The sequence below is a fragment of the Sarcophilus harrisii genome, chromosome 1 (genome assembly GCF_902635505.1).
Source record: "Sarcophilus harrisii chromosome 1, mSarHar1.11, whole genome shotgun sequence".
In the NCBI taxonomy this organism is placed as follows: Eukaryota; Metazoa; Chordata; class Mammalia; order Dasyuromorphia; family Dasyuridae; genus Sarcophilus; species Sarcophilus harrisii.
Window position 1 is genome coordinate 71,072,543 of NC_045426.1, and position 21,371 is coordinate 71,093,913.

Below are 21,371 nucleotides of genomic sequence, written 5' to 3' on the forward strand. Positions count from 1 at the left end.
GATGCAGGCCCATGGGCGAGTGTGGGAAGGTAGAAGGTTACACAAGGATAGAAGCTTTCATCTGCATCTTATTGTTGAGACTGGTAGAAGGACAATTTTTTTTTTCTCTGCACCCTGGAGGAACCTTATTGTCCTTCAATTACAGCTATGCAAATCCTACTCTTTCTTCAAGGCCTGTCTCAAGTTGCTTCTCACTCTAAAAATTTCCCTAAAATTCCAGCTTACCCTGATCTCTGACAATATTTTGTCTGTACAGGGTAGGATCATAGGATTTAGAGCTGGAAACAACCTTAGAGAACATCTTGACCAAATTTTTCATTTCAGAGATGAAACTATGACCGGCCTGGGAAAGTTATCTGACTATGTCATAGAGTTAATAAGTAACAGAGCCAAGCTTGGAACCCACTGTCCTTAGAAATTTTTGCCTCCACAAAGCTACCTTATCATTGAGATCCATATAATAACCCAGAGATATCTTCCCAGACTATGGAGGTATAGTAAGCTGCTTGCTCCTTCACTGAATGGCCCCAGACTGCTGTCCATTATTGTGTCTTTAATGTGTGTTTTGTGTGATTTTCCTACTTTGTATAAGTGTGACATTTGTCATATGTTATTGCTGTAATTTGTTTGCCCATACAAGTCCCCTTTTACCCTTCTTAAACATCCTTTCTAAATTTGCTTAGAACTAAGATGGTTAAAACTGGATTTTTTTTTTGTGTTGTTTTAGTCATAAACAATTCCTTGTGACCCCATTAGGCATCTTTTGGCAAAAACACTGGAGTGGTTTACCATTTCCTTGTCCAACTCATTTTACAGATGAGAAAATTGAGGCAGACAGTGTTAAGTGACTTCCCCAGGGTCACAAAGCTAGTGCCTGAGGCTGGATTTGAACTCATAAAATTGAGTCTTACTGACTTCAGGTTCAACATTCTATCCACTGTGTCACCTAGCTACCCATATTTTATTTTAATATCATATTCTGTCCTTTATTGTTCTGTAAGTGATTTCATACTTATATATTCAATTTCTCCAACTATAACTGGGAGTAAACTCTCTGAGAGAGAAGATCATATTTATTCTTTTTCTTTCTCTTTCTACCTCTGTCTCTGTCTCTGACTCTGTCTATCCCTATCTCTTGTCTCTGTCTCTTCTGTCTTTGTTTTTATTTCTGTTTCTGTCTCTGTTTCTATTTCTGTCTCTGTCTATTTGTCTATCCCTCTTTCTTCCATGATAGTGGCAAAACAATTTGTTGGCTCAGAGAGAATGTAAAGAGCAATTGTTTCTGTTCTGGCTAGAAACCCTGAGAGTTCTCCTCCCAGATTGATTTTTTTCTTGAATAGGTAAAAGAGGTCTTTTTTTTTTTTGCCTTATTTCTTACCTACCCTTAATCACTGAATGGGTATTCCCTCAGACAGAGACTTGGGAAAGTTCTTAGCTTAAAAAGACCAAGGTCTCACACTATATCTGGCATTGTATCTCCAGGGTTCTTGTTCTATATCTTACCACTGGACCCAGATGGTTCTGGAGGAAAAAATGAGGCTGATGTTTTGTGAAACTAACTCACTTAAATCCAATTTCCTTGTGAGTCAAGGCATCAGTTCTCTGATGTAGGTCCTTTGTGAGAAGGAGGGACAAACGGCACATCATATGTTACATATGTTGATTCAGGTGCAATGGAAAAGAACATTTGATTTTGAGTCAATTCTGGGTTCAAATCCTAACTCTTCAATCTACCGGATATCTTTGAGCAAGTCATCCAATTTCTCTGGATCTCAGTTTCGATATATGCAAAAAGGCCTAGATCTCTCTTAGATCCATTCTCATTCTAAATACATGATTTGAAATTGTGGTATATGAAAATTATGGAATATTACTGTTCTGTAAGAAATGACCAACAGGATGATTTCAGAAAGGCCTGGAGAGACTTACACGAACTGATGCTGAGTGAAATGAGCAGGACCAGGAGATCATTATATACTTCAACAACAATACTAGATGATGACCAGTTCTGATGGATCAGGCCATCCTCAGCAACGAGATCAACCAAATCATTTCTAATGGAGCAGTAATGAACTGAGCTAGCTATGCCCAGAAAAATAACTCTGGGAGATGACTAAAAACCATTACATTAAATCCCCAATCCCTATATTTATGCACACATGCATTTTTGATTTCCTTCACAAGCTAATTGTACAATAATTCAGAGTCTGATTCTTTTTGTACAGCAAAATAATGTTTTGGTCATGTATACTTATTGTGTATCTAAGTTATATTTTAATATATTTAACATCTACTGGTCATCCTGCCATCTAGGGGAGGGGGTGGGGGGGGTAAGAGGTGAAAAATTGGAACAAGAGGTTTGGCAATTGTTAATGCTGTAAAGTTACCCATGTATAAATCCTGTAAATAAAAGGCTATTAAATTAAAAAAAAAAAAAACTAAATACATGATTTGTATTTACAAAATTTGTCTTATGAGCACAGAAACTAGCTGGACACCCCTTGGCTGATTCCACAGAAGCTGATGATTCTTGCCAATCCCATCTTTTTCCTGGGATTGCCACTGCTTATATTTTACCCCCTGCCTCTGATCTCTGAGGAACATTTCTTTTGGGGTTCTGCTCTGAGGGATCCTCCCCAGCATGGCAGAGGAGAGTTTTTTTAAACTACCTAAAGCACCTCCATAGATCCAGTATGGAAAGGAAGCATAATAAATGCCAAATAGGCTTTTTGCTTTCTATTAGAGCAACTTTTTCCCTTTCAGTCTCTTATATTACTATTGCAATGCTACAATGGTCAACGCTCTTCTGCTTGGATGCCAGAGGAAGGACAAGAAATGTTCTGCCTTTTGGGATTTCTCTAGATCTTGCACTAAACTAAAAAGAGACCCACATAGAATGACCCCTATTCTAGCCACAGGATTTGCTGGGTAGCCATGTGCTCTCCATCTTACTGGGACTCGAGGGATGTGGGGTGCTTCATTCATCACTGTGTAAACCATCCTCATGAATTGTGGAACCCAGGAAGAAGAGGCCCAAGGGAGCAGAATCTCTCTGATATATCAGTAGAGTTCCAGCCAAGAAGCCAATTAAAATATCCTCATCAAACACTATGAACCCCTTGGTCATCATAGGAGTCAGAGACTATGTGTGCACTACTCTGAAATGGTCTGTGGGTGGTGGGGAGTTGTTATGTCATCCATGTCTAGGAGTAGACCTGCCCCAAGATTACATGTTCTTGAATAGAATACCTACTGATAAGTTTGAGGAGCAGGAGAGATATTCCAAATACCTATTAAGTACCTTTGTGACAGAAACTGGGGATGTAAAAAATAAAAACAAAACAGTCTTTGCCCTTAAGGTCCTTTTATTCTGTTAGTAGGATACACATATAGATAGAAAAATATAACAGAAGTCCCAAAAGAAAACATTTGGCCAGGATATCTAGGAAATTTTGAGGATAAAGAGAGCATAACATTTAGCCTGGATGAATTGAATTGATTATTCAATAATAATTATAATTCCACATGTATTATGCAACAACAGTATACAGGGCATACATAATAAATAATACTGTTCAGGCTTCATCCTTTGGAATGCCAAAGTCTATACGATGACTAAAGGAGAATCAGAACTTTCAGTAAGCCACTGAGATTAACAAAAAGTCAAATTTGATATCACATTCCCCACCAACACGGCCATTTTCCCCCTGCTGCTCACAAGTCTCACAAAAAATTTTAATTTTATCCTGAAACTTTCCCTTTTGTACTTAGGCCAACAATGATTATGCTGTGCAGAATGTTTGATTCCAAGACTGTAGAAAATCCCTTCTTTGGTTTCTGAGTTCAGGAACGTGGGAAAAATACATATCTCTCAGTTCAAGATGAAATTTTCTTTGACTCAGCTAGAAAACAAAACAAAACAAAACAGCTGAAGTTGGAGAGCTCAGACTTGGCCAGTAATTAATTCTTAATGTGGAGAATGTGCTTTGCTATGTTTGGAAGGAGATGAAAATTGTGTAAGATTAACAAAGTTAACTTTTGAAAATGCTATTGTGAACATAAGAAGCAGAAAATGCTGGTCACTTTCAGGGGTGCCAATGTAATAAATAGCATGACATTCAGCTACCAACCAAGAACTCCCCGATGGGTTGTCAGTGGGAGGCTAAATACAGGTGTGATTCTAAGATCCCCAAAATTCCCAGACTGGGTACAGATGCTGTATCAATAATAGGAAAAGTACAGGTAGGGTTCAAAAATGGAAAGTCAAAAATGTGACAGCTGAGACTGGTTTTCTTCATAATTTCTTTGTAATGAGATGAAGTAATTGAAGTATTTTTTTCCATTTCCTTTGATCTATTTAATATAAATATAATCAGAGGAAAAACATTTTTTCACATTTTGTTATTGTTGTTATTGAGTCCATTTAGCGTTTTCTTGGCAGAGACACTGGAATGGTTTGCTATTTCCTTCCCCAGCTTATTTTACAGATGAGGAACTGAGGCAAACAGGATTAAGTGATTAGTCCAGGGTCACACAGCTAATTAGTATATGAGGCTGCATTTGAACTCAGGAAAATGAATCTTCCTGACTTCAGACATAGTGCTCTATTCACTGTGCCACCTATTATTAGTAATAAATATGTTGATAATATGGTAATAATGTATTATCTAATTATATGTGAATCCTATTTTCTAATATAATAACTAATTACTTATGTTAATAACATAGCAATGTTATATAATAATGTAAATATATAATAATTATAGCGATCATGATAAATTGCTCATTGGTAAGGTTAATGATGTGATAATTTTGCTAATATTAGATTTAACGATGTTAACTAAATATATAAATAATATATTTATGAACTACTACTTTTTAAACTATTTTCCTTAGATTAGGATGTGGCTATAGCACTGTGGGAGATATGTGATAGATATCAACGCAGTTATCTTCCTTTTTAAGATCTAAAGTGCTTCTTTTTTTCTAGACAGAGTGTAGTGTGGAGGCAGTTATAACTTTACACTTGTTATACTGTTCTACAAATTTAAAAAAATTATCCATATCCTATAGAAATTTGGTTGATGAAATGTATTAAAAGCTAACTATTGGGAAATAGCTTTAGTAATCAGCTAAATAAAGTTTGATATTCAACACTTAACTAATGCCTAGGTGACTAAATGGCAAAATTGAATCAAGTTCAAATTCAAGTCACTTAACCCCTGTCAATCTAAGTTTCCTCATGTGTAAAATAGGGGTGAAAGAGAGCACTTACCTCACTGAGTTATTGCAAGGATCCAATGAGATAAATTATTTAAAATGGCAGATATTTTTATTTTCTTCCTCATCATCACCATCAATTCCTAGCCCTTTTCTCCAGAAGAAAATAATCTCTCCTTCCTATGTTTCATAATATTTTGTAAAAACCTCTTCCTTGAATTTACCACATTGTATCTTGCATCATAATTATTCTTGAAGCTTTTTTCATTAGGTTATAAGCTTTTTTGGGACAAAATCAATGCCTCCATTTGCCTTTTGATCCCCTATGCCTATTACGTACTCATTAAATGTTCATTGAATTACATTTTAAAATTTTAACTTAGTTTTCTATATTAATGGAGAACAACATATTTAGGAATATCATATGAAACAGCAAAAAAAATCTACACAAAGATTTTCCTCCCTAACATCACAGCAGCTGAGTTTCAGAAAGACTGAAAGTTCACTTTATAAGGCAGTGGTTCTCCAGGATGGTACTGGGATCATGTGCCTTAAACTCTTGCTAGGTATGCCCAGAATTGTAAGACCTGGGCACATTTGAAGCTCCTATTGTGGTGTGCTTTAATCCTCACACTTGTGGAGTAGTTCCTCAAGTAAAGAATGATCATGTTGTGAACCAGAAGGTCTGAGAGCTAAGGGTCTAAAGAGGCAGGGGGTCTATAGTAAGACAGCACCCAGCAACAAGGACTGAACTATGCCCTCTAAATGCCCTACTTAGGTTCCTAATCTTGAAATTATGAAAAGATAAGGAAAAGCAAGCCAAAAATATTTTTGGCAGAGGCGAGCTCCCTTGGACTGCAGATGCTTTCCCCTATCTTCCTAGAGCAAATATCTCTATAAGCCTTTTGCTCTTTTGCCTCTTGCAAGTTGCCAGTGAAGTCTTAAAGCAACTCAGATAGAAGAATGGAGCTGATATTTTCTTGCCTTTATTCTTTTTTTGATCACTTCTCTCCTTTGTAATCTTTTAACCCAGGTATCTAACTTGAGAGTATATGCCCCTAATGGAGGGAATAAGTAGAAATATAAAATATAGGATAAAATAGAAATATAAAATATAAAAAATGAAAGAAAGGAGAAGGAAGAGGAAATGATATATAATTAACAATAAGTATTCCACAGCTAAAATTACACAGCATGTATAGTAGGTAGAAAGTTAGCCTTAGAATGGCAAAGACCTGGACCAGGCCATCCTCAGCAACGAGATCAACCAAATCATTTCCAGTGGAGCAGTAATGAACTGAACCAGCTATGCCCAGAAAAAGAACTCTGGGAGATGATTAAAAACCATTACATTGAATTCCCAATCCCTATATTTATGCACACCTGCATTTTTGATTTCCTTCACAAGCTAATTGTACAATATTTCAGAGTCTGATTCTTTTTGTACAGCAAAATAACGTTTTGGTCAGGTATACTTATTGTGTATCTAATTTATATTTTAATATATTTAACATCTACTGGTCATCCTGCCATCTAGGGGAGGGGGTGGGGGGGGGTAAGAGGTGAAAAATTGGAACAAGAGGTTTGGCAATTGTTAATGCTGTAAAGTTACCCATGCATATATCCTGTAAATAAAAGGCTATTAAATAAATAAATAAAAAAAAAAAGAATGGCAAAGACCTGAGTTCGAGGTCTATCTTGGATACATCTTGACAAGGTAACCCCAACTTAATCTCTCAGTGTTCTAGACCAGAGGTGTCTAGCATGAAGCCTATGAAAACACTTGGCACATAATACTCCAGAGTGCCCAGAACCTGATTAAAATGTAACTGGTAAATATTTACCAGAATAAACATAAGATATTCATATGTGCTTTTCACCATCAATATTAAGTCTATAGGAATCCATAGGTCTGTATTTCTATTTGAGTTTGACATCACAGCCCTAGCCAACTTTCTGAGACCCAAAGTTGTTGAAAAGGTTGCAACTTGAACACAAGCTCCCTATACCAATGAAATCATGGCTCCAGCCCCCATCCCACAACAAAAAAATTTAATATGTGGAGCTCTCCAAAATTCGAACAGAGTATACAGGAAAATGGTAGGTCTTTATGCAAAGGCTAGTTGAGTACCTCTTGGGGATAGTGTAGTGCGGATTCTTTTTTAGGTGTGGCTGCCCTAAATTACCTCTGAGGTCTCTTCCAGGTCTGAGCTACTGGGATTCCAACACAGCAGCAAATCCTATAGCTGTTGCTGCTGATTAATATTGTAGGAGCATTTTGGAGAATAGACTACTGGATTCCCAGAAAAGTTCATTGACCCTTTGGAAGCAGATGTAATTGGGGCATGTGAATTAAGAAGGGGAACAAAGGGAGGACAGCAATAACTACAAAGATGAGGAAGTGAGGAATGGTCCTGACCTCAGTGCTTCAGAGGTAAGATCTCTCCCATACTATTCAAGTTCTGACTTAGAAGAAAACATATTTTAAAAATGAAATTGTATATTTTCTATGACAAGCATTTCTTTTCTCTCCTTTTGGAAAGAAAAAGAAAAAATAACAATTATTCATAGTCTCGGGAAAACAATAACATTGTAATACCAAACAAGTTGGAAAGACTTAAGAACTCAGAACAATGCAATGATGAACCATGATTCCAAGAGACCAATGATGAAAAATGCTACCCACCTCTTGAGTAAAAGATAATGGATTAAGATACAGAATGAAGCACACATTTTCTAGCATGGCCAAGGTAGGAATTTTTTTTTTTTTGCTTGACTAGAATGCATTAATATTTCAAAAAGCTAGTCATTTCTGATATGACTTCTCCTTCCCCCTCCCCATACTGGTTGAAATCCTTTTTGGCCTTAATGGAAAGTCTTCATGAATTGTTGCTCCCACTTGAAATCCCACAATCCATTAAAAAGCCTGAAGGAGGGCTTAGTAAATGATTGTTGGGCTGAATTATATCACTTGGTGGCCAGACTTCTGGTAATCAACTTTAAGGCACTTAGTCTGGGTGATGGTTGAAATACATACTGTACTCCTCTAGCCCATACTTGAAGTATTTCCAGCGCAGAAGGGCCTGCCAGAACTTGCAATCTGCTGGCATTGCCTTCACAAACTTAGGACCACCTCTGTGCCACAATGAGACACTGGAATAAGGGAAATGTGCCCATCTAAAATGACTAGAGAACTCAGAAGGTGCTCAGTATTTGAGGGTCAAAGCCTCCATCTCTCCAGTGAGACTTATTATGGCATTATGAAGCTGAGCTCCCTTGATATATATGGCATCTTTTTTTATTTTGGACTTTTGCCTATTTATTAGTTTTGTTGGATTCTAACCAGAGATAATCTTGTGAAATTCTTTGAACACAGAAGAGAATTGAATATGTACAATGCTGCAGTGTGAGAAAGAAGAAAGCCTTGGAACTGGGGAGAGGGGAATTAATGGAAGCAAAAAATGGTGTAAAATGATACCTTGGGGTATGAACATGGGGCTCAAAGACAGCTGAGTCTAAGCATCCTGTTCCATCCTGAGGGATATAGAGAAGGAGCTGGAGGCAGAGGGAACAGAGTTAAATAAACAAAATACAGCTTTAAGCTATTAAAGCTTAAAGCAGCATTAAGACTTTGGGGGCACCCTGTATGTCTCCAATAAATCAAGCTCTCATCTTTTATGGCCTTTAGTCTCCCTTCAGATCGCCTCAATCCCCCCACCACCATCACTTCTTCCCCAAGTGATCTCTATGTCAGGGACTCATAATCTACTCCTCCAGAAAAACACTCCTATATTCCATATAGGAATTATATTCCATATATCTATGTATCCATATCCCTATATAGCTATCTTTATCTTCCTTATCTCCATTAATAATTAATTTCTCCTCTGTTCATTTCCTTAGAACCTCAAGGGATAACTAATTGTACCTCTGTAAAACAGATCAAACACCTGCCATTGATATTATGAAGCTACATAAATAAAAATCAGAGCTAATGTTGCTATTAAAAGAAAGGAAAGCAAATTTAAGAGAAATTCAGTTCTGACTTCAAGAAGAAGAGATTGTAATATACAAGAAGATTGGTGATGGATCAAAGAGTAATGAATGGAAGAATCAGGAGGAATTCTAGACATCACCTAATCCAACTCCTTCATTTTAAATTATGACAGTCAGAATGACTTCAAGTATAGAATGGATTTGGAATCAGGAAGCTTTATGGTTGAATACTGCATCATTTCTAGCAATCAGTATGAATTTGAGCAAGTCACTTAACTTTGGTATTAATTATAATGACATTGACCAATGATGACTTGAATAAAAGATGTGAGAAGAGAAAGGAAGAAGAGAAGGAGGAGGAAGAGAAGGAGGAGGAAAAAAAGGAAGAGGAAGGGAGGAGAAGGTGAAGGAGGAGAAGGAAGAAGAGGAAGAGAAAAAGAAGATGAAGAAGGAGAAGGAGGAGGAAAAGGAGAAAGGAGGAGGAGAAGAAGAGAATACATCACAAGTAAGACTAGAATTAAGTCATTTATATCAAAAAATCAATAGTTAACAGATAGAGTATAACATTAGGGATTCATAAAATATCAAAAGATTATTAGAATGGTGATAGATTCACTATGGAAGATTTAAAGAAGAACTTGAACAAGAACTGCACAAGTTGAGAAAATATGGAAAGGTTATGATCTGCAAGAATGAATAATGACATGAGATGAATATGATGAAATGACAGATGCATTAAAGTACTAAAGTTATAGTTCTGTTATGTTTTTCAAGTAACACATTCATATTTTTAACCTTCTAGAGTCCTAATGCCTTGACACAAAAGGCAGATTTTAGGCAGAGCAAGAAAGGAGATATTTTTAAGCAGATAGGGATTTTGGTGTCCTTCAAAGAACAAGAAGTAAGACATTTCCTGCTTTATCCATATAGCCAGTATCAGGGATTCAAACTTCTTGGTAGAAGATATGGCTAAAGGATAATGGTAAAATTACCACATTCTAGCCCAACTGTGACAATTGCATAAAAAACATGCCAAACTTGAGTAGATAATGGTAAAGAAACTGCTTAAGGCAGAAATTAGGAATATTTTTTTAAAAATTCTCCTCAAGATTAAAAGTATCTCTCTCTGTATTATATTTGAATTGTCTTTATTACTTTTCATCCTCCAGGAAAAAAATCTATGGGGCACATCCTTCAGTGGGATGAAGGAACATCACACTAAAAAACTAGTGAATGAAAAATGTCCTTTACCCAAATTGCAGCATTAATTAGTATGTACAATCTATAGAGTTTGTCTGGGCAATGTGTTAGACCCAGGTTTGACTAGTAGGAGGAGGAGAGTGGGAGAGTGAGAAATTGCAAAATTCCTTTAATGTTTTTGAGTTTCCTATGAAAACAAAGTCTCTTCTTCTTCTCCTCCTCTTTCCTTCCTTTTCTTCTTCTTCTTCTTCTTCTTTTTCTTCTTCTTCTTCTTCTTTTCTTCTTCTTCTTTTCTTCTTCTTTTTCTTCTTTTCTTCTTCATCTACTTCTCTTCTTTTTTAAAAATACAGATTTTTAGTGGTGTTACTATATGACAATAAATTATAGGATTAATCATCTCTAAGAAATTTTAAATGAATGCCACACAAAACCCAAAGAGGCATTTGGTGGATGTTGGTTGGTTACAACATATAACCAATAAGGAATTCTGAATAATTCAAACAAATCAAGGAATTGTATGAAATAAGATAAAGATGGGTTGGTCATAAAGTAGGGCAAGGTATACAGCCAGAATGTTCTAAATGTACTCTCACATGTAATGAGAAAATAGGGAAGGTCTCCAGCATGTTGGATGAAATCTGTGATGAAGTTAAGGGAGGCTATGTACCAGACAGAATGGGCAGGCACTGATTGGTTCCCATCTGCATTGCTGGAGAGAGCTTCCTAATTGACAAGATTATAAATCCACTTAAGGATTTATATCTGTGCAGTGCAACTAAGGAGGTGTTGGGACATAGAATAATAAATAAAATCCAGTCCCTGTCTTCATGAACTGTATAATCTAAAGAAGCCTGAGGGGAGACATTAGGTATATTTGCAAGCAAATAAAATACAAGCTAGATAGAATATGTTAAATATATAAAAGGAATACAAAAGCGGATTAAGGAAGAAAGATAGGTCCTCTGGAAGATTTCAAGGAGGAAGAGGCTTTTGAAGCAGTCTTGAAGGATAATTGGCATTTAAATCAGTGGATATAGAGGGAGTACAGCAGGAATGAAGAGTCACTCCAAATATAAAAATAAATTACTCTGACCCTTCTAGTAACAGTCAAAGAGTTGAAGATACCTGCCATATTCCAGAGTGGTCCTTTCGCATCATGGAAAAGACAGAACCTCAGTTCAAATCTGAGTTTGGCTACTTACAGTTATATTGAAATGTGATGTTGGGCAAGTTCTACTTCTGCAAAGCAAAGATCTAGGAAGTCTCTGAGATCTCCTCCAGCTATGATTCTCATGCCTTCATTTTGTAGAAAATTCACTTGGTGATTAATAAGTATTGGGAAGCCTAGCAGAGTGGACAAAGCAACAGGTTTAAAACCCGCCTCTAAGCCTTACAAGTTGTATAATCTTGGGCAAATAACTTCATCTCTCAGGGTTCTATGTAATTTAACGATGAAATCCCATATGGAGGTGGAAGGAATTCCCACGCTGGAAGCACCACATGCTAAGAAGATCACAAGTCCTTCCCCAAAGAACCTGTAATTAGTGGGTAATGCTAAAAAAAAACTCACCAGGGCCTCTCTGCAATCACAGTACATCTTGTCACCTCAAGCAAACGCCACCTCGTGACTGCTATTTTTACAGCCAGTGTCAAAAAGCGTCGGAACCATTGCGTCAGTGACCATCATTAATTCATTCCACAGCATTTAACTTTGGGCCATGGAGCAAAGTGCTGGCTCCCCTCCAGTCTACATGCCTCAAACTGTGGCACTCCATCCCAGGGCGCATTACAACATGCACGTCTCGGGGTGGAGTTATATTGGGCCAAGGATTTACTTTTGGCCCCCTGAAGTCACTGGCTTAGCTCTTGCATCCATAAATCCAAAGGGAGTTATTAGCACGTGGGCTCATCAGATTCGTGGGAAACATCTCAATAACGCCAACAGAGTGGCAAGCCAACCCCAATCGTTGCAGTCAATTTCATTCTATTTGGAGCCACCCCAGCCCTGTTTTCCTAGCATAGACCCTGCTTTGTAGTGAACAGAGCCTTGCCAAGTGCTGTAATTAAGAGCCTTCAGGAACTTAATTATCCTTGAGATTGATCGACAATAGACAAGAGACTGCTGGAATTCCTTCCCTTCCCTCTCCCCCCCACCCCAAACCCTAAACCCATAGAAGTCTTTCTATAAACATAATGGTCCCTTGGAGTGGGGAAGCAAAGGCGCTGAGCGGTCCACTGGGTTACGAGTTCTGGCCGCTGCAGCTAAAGCGCCTATTTATAGGAGATGGTTTTGGACAATGTTCATCGTGTCTCTGCTTCAACATGACTAAAATGGGGAGAATAGTGATGAACATTTTCTCCTTATTTCAGGATTAAACAATGGCTTGCGCCATCCTAAACTAGACAGGGCTTTTAGGGAAGAGATCACAGAGTAGAAGTAGAAGTCAGGTCACTGCGGGATGTTGGCTTAATCTTGACCTGGACAAAACCATGAGACTTTGGCCAAATTACTGGTAGGTTTACCTGTGTTTAAGTTTTACCATCTGTAAGGTGTAGAGAGTGGGGACCAATTATTTCACTGGTCTGGGTAATACCCAGCTGAGGAAACTCCCTCTGTCAATACAGAATTTTACCTCTGCAACTTACTATCTATGGAGTTCATTAGAGCATCGTATATAGATACAGTCAATATATTAATTTCATTTTCCCTAACTCCAAGTCCAATAATGTCACAATACAACGCTCTGATCAGGTGAGCTGATAGGTTACCTACCAAGGTGACTCTTTAACTTTTTTTTTTTTTTTTTTTTTTTTGCTGAGGCAATTGGGACTCAGGTTTTCCAGATTTCAGGGTGGGTGTGCTCTATCCAAGGCGCCACCTAGCTGCCCCTAAATATTTTTCACATTGCACTAAAGATTAATTTTTATTTTTTGAAAAAAAATTATTTTCAATTCAGGGAACAAACTAAGCATTTCCATACCCCCCCAAAAAAAGATGTCTGATCCTACTTATTAAGCTAGGTCTTCTTAAACTTTTTCCACTTGTATGTCCTTTTCATGGATATTATAGGATTGAGAATGACTGAAAACTGGATGTAGTAGAAAGAACTGGATTTAGATTCAGGGAACTGCATTTGAATCCTGCTTTAGATGCTTACTGGTTTTAAGATCCTGAAAAATTTTTATACAAACAGGTATGTAGGTATATAAAATAGGTACACATTAAATATTTACTGATAATAAACCATAATTTTGCAACCTCCCACATTTGGTTACATGACCCCAGGTGGAGCTGAGATCTATAGTATAAGAATCTTTGCACCACACTGCCTTGAAAATCAGCCCTAATACTTGTCATTGAGGTAATAAAGATACTTAAGTAAAAACTAAAAAAAAGGGGGGAGGGTGGGGGACGTAAATTAAGACAAATTCTGAAGGATACAACCTCAAAAAAAAAGGAAAATGAAAATATAGAGGGAAATTATTATGATAGACAAGAAAAGTGGGAGATCATAGAGTTAAGTTATATAGCACGTAGAACTAGAAGGTTTAATCCAAAATTTTTGCTTTCAATCATGAGAGGCAGCACAATTTCAAGGACAGACTTGGCTTGAAATCCAGAAGCCCTGGATTTTAATCCTATCTTAGATTCTTACTAGCATTATGATCTTGGACAAGTTATTTATCTTCTCTGAGCATCCATTTCTTGATGGTAGCTAATCATATTTATTTCACAGAGATATTCCAAGAATAAAATGTGATAAGGTTTATGAGTGCTTTATAAACAAACTTTAACATGCTCCATAAATGTGAGCTTTGACAATGTTTATGACCCCGGGAATGAAGAAAAGCAAAAATAAGATGGTATACCATCTGGAAGACATTTTAGTCAAGGGAAAGAGCCCTGCAAACCTGAAATCTCTACAAGCGATCTGTTAGATCTCAAGATCTGTGGGCCTTCTTTTCATCAGTAAAATGAAAAAGTTTTGAATAAATAATCAAAGTCTTCTCTATCCCCAAGTTTCAATCAAAGATACTTTCTTCTATTGTTTGAATACAAGACAACAAATATTTATTAAGTGCTTACTGTGTATGCAGGCACTGCACAACACCAGGATATATGAAAACAAGCACAAATAAAGATAATCTCTGCTTATGATAACACACAAAAAAGAAGGATGGGAATGGGGAGATACCCAAGCAAGGACAGAGTAAGTAAGAAACATAGCCTGGAGGTAAATGAAAGTTAACAAACCTAGACCATTCTCTAAAATGAAAGCTGTAAGAGAACCTCAAAAATAGAAACTGACCATCATGGTGGAAGGATATTGTACTGTAGTAGAGGCCATAGAAGTGAATAGATATCTAGGGAAAAGATACCCTACATACCAAGGGATTTTCTAGGCTGAAATTACAATTGAGACATGATCAAAGTCCAGGTGATAATAAAAGAAGAATTCGATAATGGATATTATAGAATTGAGAATGACTGAAAATTAGATGTAGTAGATAGAACTGAATTTAGATTCAGGGAACTGCATTTGATTCCTGCTTTAGATGCTTACTGGTTGTAGAATTCTGAACAAATGCCTTAACCTTTCTCAATCTCATATTCCTCATTTGTCATATAAGAAAAAGAAAGAAAGAAAGAAAGAAAGAAAGAAAGAAAGAAAGAAAGAAAGAAAGAAAGAAAGAAAGAAAGAAAGAAAGAAAGAAAGAAAGAAAGAAAGAAAGAAAGAAAGGAGGAAGGAAGGAAGGAAGGAAGGAAGGAAGGAAGGAAGGAAGGAAGGAAGGAAGGAAGGAAGGAAGGAAGGAAGGAAGGAAGGAAGGAAGGAAGGAAAAAGAAACTGGGAATATTAATATATAAAGATGTGCCCATTTCAGACTTCAGCAAATTTGCAATTGGTAAGGGGCAAGTTACAGAGACCATCAGATATAAAAATGTGTCCCACTTAGTGCATTTGTACCTACTAGAATAGACACACCTTGTCAAGTTGTAAGAAGATCATTATAAACCTTGTAGGATGAGAGATCTTGAATAACTCATTTGAAAAATTCAATAGAAATAATAACTCTGCTTCTGGAGTATTGATTGCCTAAGTACTATTTATTCTCTATCCTACTTTCCTAACACACATTCCCAGAACTTTAGGTTTGAGAAAAATAAAAGCCTGGAGAATATTTAATCTCAAGAGCTACATGGTGATTATTGGGCAAATAACTATTGACTGGTTGTGACCTAGTTGGGAAATTTATTTGATATTCATCAAGGTTGAAGATTCTAACAGAAGTGACTCCACCTTGAACCAGAGACCAGTTTCCCACATACTATCTAAGGAACATTAAGTCTAAGAGCCAAGGCTTTGAGAAATTGGATGGTATTCTGCCTTTCATAGGCTGAGCATCTCTGCTGTTTTTAAAAGGGCACACAAATACCCCAGCTGAGGACTGCAGCTGAACCTAAAGCTAGAATAGTAGAGACTACAGCTGCCCATTGGAAGGAAGCCCAGATGAGTAAACAATCCAGCAAAAACACAATGTGATGTATAGAACAAGCCCAAATGAGCAATCCATATCAAACAGATGTCAATGTAAGCTTTCTACTGAGAAAAAGGAGTTGGGAGTGTTATCCTATAGGAGTACCTCCCTCCCACTGTACTCCAAATTTGAGATGACTTTTCTCATAGATGCTGTGTGTTATTAAAAACAAAAAAAACAGTGAAGCCGAGGTTTCTGAGGGGAGGGAAGATGAAATGTTTTATAGCTGCACTCTACTGTACCTTCTTATTAAATTCTTTTGGTAAGAGCTAATTGTGTCTACCAGTTTATTGTTCATGGAAATGATACCAGTGGGGTCTCGTGAAACATAGTCTTAGGAATGGATACCCAAAAGATATTCCCCTTGACCTTGAGGGTAGGAAGAAAAGACCAAAAAAAAAAAATCAGTGAAACCAGTCTCTGCACATTGAAAACGTCTATTGTTATATGCAATATTCCATATTCATACACTCCCATTTCTGTAAAATAATAGGAGGGAGGTGTCTTCTCATATCACTTCTTTGGGGCTACACTTGAACTTCATGATTTTGCAGTGTTCAATTTCAAATTTTTGTGGTTATTTGGGATTTTTTTCCTATTTATATTATTCTAACCATTGTATGTATTGTTTTCCTGTCTCTTCCCACTTCAGTTTGCATCAGTTCATGAAAGTTTTCCCATGTTTCTCTATAGTCATTAATTCTTATAACATAGAAAATATTATAATGTATTCATGCACTACAGTTTAGCCATTGGGGGAACTCTGTCACCACAAACATTGCCACTTCATGTATATATGAAGTCTTTCTTTTGTCAATCACTTTCTTGAGGAATACGTATGGGTGCACTAGGGCTAGATAGAATATGCTCAAGATAATAGATCATTAAATTTTCAGTGTGTATATTCATATCCTGGAAATCTGCAGCAAATCAGGGTTTGACTTATTTTTTTGTTGATTATCTAAACTTAAGAAAGTGATGGAGAACATGTTAATCATAAAGATTAAACTTAAAATGAGTCACACATTCTTTTTTTTCCTCCAGAAAGCCAATTTTTAAACATTAACCATCACTATTCTGGGTATATACTTAGTAGGGAATGGTGATGAGTAAAAGATGAGCTGGAAGGGATTTTTGAGATCATATCATATTCATTTTATAGATGAGGAAATTGAGATTTGGGGAACTAAAATGACTTGTTCAAAGTTATATAGTTTAGAAGAAACTGAAGGAAAATTCAAATCTAAATCATCTAATTCAAAATACTGTTTCCTGTATCCCTCAAAAAGTGTCAAAGTTGGTACTAATCTTAGTGTCTAGTAATTCTCCAACATTTGAGAAGTCAAAAAGTGGAGAAATGAGCTCTGTGAGCTGACTACCATAAGCCAGGAGGCAGGTCACAGAATCTGACAGAGAATGATTTGTTCTCAGAGTAGGATTCAAAAAAAGCTAGCAGAGGGTCACATGTGTTATAGGAACCTGGATTATTTTTTTTAAGGCCAAAAAATGAATCCAACAGAGATGTCTGCAATTACTCAGATGCCAGGGATAAAAGGGAATGATGTAAGTTCTGGGAGTAGGATAATTTATGATTTATCCCCACCCATTCCCACCCCCCCAAAAAAAAAAAAATCTGTAGAACAGTAAGAACTATTGGCTGGGTCTTAAAGTCATACTGTGAAGGAGGCTAAAGATAAAGATTGTTTATAATACATTTAGAAATGCAATGGGTTCCTGAGATGATATAGCTGTACAGTAATAGTGTTATAACTCAGCTGAGTAAGATACTAGACAGATTTGGAGTGTGGACAAGGGAATATAAATATGACCTTAACCTGTAGCCGGGGGAGGCTAAGATAAACCATCTGCTAAAGATTCTGCCTTTGCTTGGAGAGAAAAGCCATTGCAGAGCCAATGGTCAGCTATCCTGTCACCATAATTAGGGCTTTGGAGAACCCTCAGGATGGATATGAAGAAATAAGAAGGTGACATAGGTAATGGAGAAAGGATTATTCCCATTTTGCAAAGATCTCTGAGACCTGGGGAGGTAAAAATCACTTGCCATAGACATACTTTAGTAAATAGCAGTTAGAACTTAATAATAAATAATAATAATAAAATGGATAAAGATTTAGCCTTGGAGTCAGGAAATCCTGGCCACAAGCCCTGCCTCTGAAACACAGGGGCTGTGTGATTTTGGGGAAATTGCTCAACCTCTCAGTGCTCCCAACTCTAAAATGATAGCCAATCAATCAATAGCATTTATTAAGCACTTACTATGGGGTAGGCTGGTATATCAAGACAAAACCAAGGCAGTGATAATTGTATTAATTAACCCATCACCCCCAACTCCATCCCCACAAATAGGTGATGCATTCAAGACACTTAAATTCTATCACAGGAGAAAACAAGAAAAGAAATAAACATGCTTAAAATAAATACAAGAATGTAGATAGTCTTTGATTAAATGAATTCCATAGACCTCTCCTCTGCACTGTTAAGCTGCAAGGTTTCCATTATTTCCTTGCATAATTGCATTAATCAATGTCTGGACTTTATAAACATAACTTTTCTATTATTGCTGATAATAATACCCTTGTCTTAAACCATTATCATAAACCTGTTTGTGTAAATAAATCTGAAAGACTCAGAAATTTGTTTTATACTTCTTTGTCAACATGTCATTGGATGAGTTCATGTAGAGACTGATCATAGCGGACCTCTTGTTTCTACCTTTAGATCTTAATTTCATAGCTTTTATCCTGAGAAGTCAACAAATTCAATGGCTTGTACCTATTAACTATTTTCTTTATTTCTGCTTTTATGGCTACTGCTATTACTAATTATTATAATGTTTTCTGATAATATTATTAAACCCTGACACATAACATATTTAGTACAGCATATAAATATTTCACATTTCAGAGATTTAGAGTTGGAAGGGACACAAAAGATCAAGTCCGACAACCTCATTTTAAAAATAAGCAAAATGAAGTCCCAAACACTTGTCCAAGATTTTATACAGAGTAGGAGAAAGGTCTGGGATCTTATTCCAGATCCTCTGAATTCAAAACTGTGGTTATTTCTGTATCTGCGATAGCATTAGTGAGTGATCTTATAATGACAACAAAGGAAACACAAATGATTTCTTGCACATCGGTTATGAATATTCATGGCCGTTGTGGTCATGTATACCTACAATCCCTACTATCCAGGAGACCAGAGCTGTGGATTTCTTGAGTTTGAGAGTTCTGAGCTACAGTGGGTTAAGCTAATCAGGTGTCTGCACTAGATCATAGACTAGATTGTAAGGGAACAAGGGATCATCAAAAGCCAGGCTGGAAATTGAGCAAAAGGATCAGGCCCTTATTTATTGATTGGGCCTGGGCTGGGGGGGGGGGGGGGGGGTTGCTACACTTCCAAGTTTGGTGAAATAAGGAAACCCAGACATAAAAAAGCCATTTCATGTTTATAAAATACTGCATATAAGTCCTTATTTTTGATCTTCACAAAGATCCTATGGGATCAATGAAAAAGTATCATTATTCCTTTTTTTTTTTTAACAGATAAAGAAGCTGAAATTTAGAGAAGTTGACTATAAAAGCTTCTTGAAGTGAGGGACTGTTTGGTTTTTATGGCCAGAGTCCCTACAATATTGGTGCATACTAGGCACTTAAAAATACTTATGGAATTGAATTGAGGTGGCTTGCTCAACATATCAGAGCTGGGACTTGAAACCAGTCTTATGAGTCTGAGTTCGATGTTATTTCTACTATACCAGACTGTCTTCCTATCAATAAAAATAAATGGAAAAAGAGCGCATAAAGGGAATAAAAATGGAGGATGAACTCATTAAAAATCCTTTGGGTATATTCAGGATAATACAAAACCAAATTTGGAAGAGAAACTGAAGGAAAATGAAAAAAATAGATGACTATAGAGGTTATCTTTCAGAAACACAGACAGCCTTATCAACCCATTTTTATTCTTGATCTGCATATGTGCATATTCATGTCTGGCTCCCATCAGCTAATAGCTGTGTTATTTCTTTGCAAAGATTTTTTTAATAGTTTTACAGAACAAATAGTTTAATTCTTTGACCCATAGATTTGAAAAACATTTTCAATTTAATCCCTTTGAGGATAAGTAAGATTATCATCAGCCTAAGAACCATTTTGTGCACTCCCAAATCAACAAACAAACAAAAAGGCAGTACAATCACATTTATCCACTCTTGGACCATAGCTTGTCTAACTCTTGAGACTAAAGGACAAAGTGACCCCACAATGCAATTTTTTTTTTTCTGAACTAAGCCCTGATTCTTCAGCTTGAAATTTCAAAAGCCTCTAAAATAGTTTCTGAATGGAGTGGGTGATGTGTTCATTAAGCTGTGAAACCAGAAGCAGGTATCCAACAGTTCTCTTCATAACAGAGGTTTGTGTTGAGATGGACAGAAAGAATATTTTCCCCCACTTCTGTAGCTGTGTCACCCCCCCCAAGTCCAATAGCCTCATTTTAAAGATCAGTAAACAATACAATGTAAAAATATAATTTGAAAAAATGAGTTAACATCATAGAGCCTCAGTTTCTTCATCTATAAAATGAGAGTTTGGACTTGATCTCCTTAAATCCCTTTCAGCTCTCAATCTATGATCTTATCATCTGTTTATTTTGGGACAAGGATCATGACTGTCTTCCACTTATTCTGGCATTGAAGCAAAGTCCCTGACTCAATAGGAAAGCTCTCCCTTAGCCCTATTTCTTCTGCCCCCCACCTGGCTTCCCATTTTATATACTAAAAGACCCTAAAAGAGCTTTTGAATTACTCTGGTTGGCAAATTTCAATACCTGAGACAATTCATTTTCATTTAATAATTTTGAAGATTGTTTCTGTCTCCCAATTATAAGCTGCTAAAAGCTGTGGGGCACAGAGACATGATTAGTGATTCTAAGCATTTCTAGGCTTCTGTCCCCCAGCCAGGTCTGTTGTACCATCAGTTAAGCCATTTCCAGTTCAGCCCTGAAGGACTTGTGCCCACACTGGGATTCTGACTCCTGGCAGCTAATGCCATTTGGTTGGCTTTTTCTGTTGTTACAGCAAAGTGTTGTTGCCTCTGGGGCCCTCAATCAAGATATCTGCCTGAATCCTCATATTAATTCACCACAGCCTTCAATTGATAGGGCAACTCCATGAGTGCCTCCAGGGCAGAACTCAGGTCTTGCTGGGTCAACAGCTGAAGGTGGTTAATCTCTCAGGATTGGGCAGTAGAGGCAGGGCACTAAAGGGAGAGAAGAGATTACCAATGGTAATACTTCACCTAAAAGAATAGATCTAGTTCAGAAGTTCTTAACCTCTGTGTGTGTAGTTACCTATATGTGAATGTTTCAATGTAATAGATTTCCTTTCTAATCCTAGA